Source organism: Phascolarctos cinereus, unplaced genomic scaffold, assembly GCF_003287225.1.
Source record: "Phascolarctos cinereus isolate Bilbo 61053 unplaced genomic scaffold, phaCin_HiC Scaffold_9;HRSCAF=440, whole genome shotgun sequence".
NCBI lineage: Eukaryota > Metazoa > Chordata > Mammalia > Diprotodontia > Phascolarctidae > Phascolarctos > Phascolarctos cinereus.
The window spans coordinates 141,746,212-141,747,009 of NW_027556402.1; the positions used below are offsets into that span (position 1 = coordinate 141,746,212).

Consider the following 798-nt stretch of genomic DNA (forward strand, 5'->3'; position numbering starts at 1 on the left):
TATATTTGTTTATCTTATAATTACATATGAGTTATCTATATTGCATATCTATAACTCTATAACATATACAATTATAGATAGATACAAAGGTAGGTATAGGTACACAAAATTAGTTATGTAGCATTAAGAACTATGGGGGTAAGGAAAGATTCCTGTAGGAGGTAGCACGTGACCCAATGATTCTAAGAACAAAGGTAACGGGAAGTTTTGCATGAAAGGACAAAAGGTTGGTATCCCCCTAGATAAGAGGTTCTAGTGATCTTTAGCACATATATGGTTAAACCACAGATACCTGCTCTTTGGAATGTAAAAATGATTGGGAGGAGAAATCTGATGCAATGGAAAAAACACTGGATTTGCTCTTAAAAGACCTGTATTAAAATCCTAACTCTACCATTCACTATCTACATGACCTCAAGCAAGCCACTTTGCTTCATGAGTCTCAGGCTTTTCATCTGTTTAATGAGAGGGCTAGACTGAAAGATTTCAGAGATGAATCCTGGTTTTAAAGCCATATACCTCCACACATTCTAGGAATTCAGGCCAGTGCAAAGTATGAGAACTTGCAAAATGCCAAATAGGCCAGTTTGTCTAGAACAAGAATGTGTGAAAGGAAGTGAAGGGAAGTAAGTCTGGAAACGTAAAACAGAGCCAGCATATGAAGGGCTTTAAATGCCATGATGAGGTTATATTTTAACTTTAATTCAATTGCAAACTGGTTCACATTGCCGAGGAGAGTGATATTTTCAAGTTAAATTTTGTGAAGATTATTTTGCTAGTTTGAAGAGAATGGATTGA

At 35.8% G+C, this 798-nt stretch overlaps 1 pseudogene; it reads left to right on the forward strand.

Annotated features, from left to right (window-relative positions):
- The first annotated feature begins 204 nt into the window (after positions 1–204).
- LOC144455539 (U6atac minor spliceosomal RNA) lies at positions 205–303 on the forward strand (annotated as a pseudogene).
- The last annotated feature ends 495 nt before the right edge of the window (positions 304–798 follow it).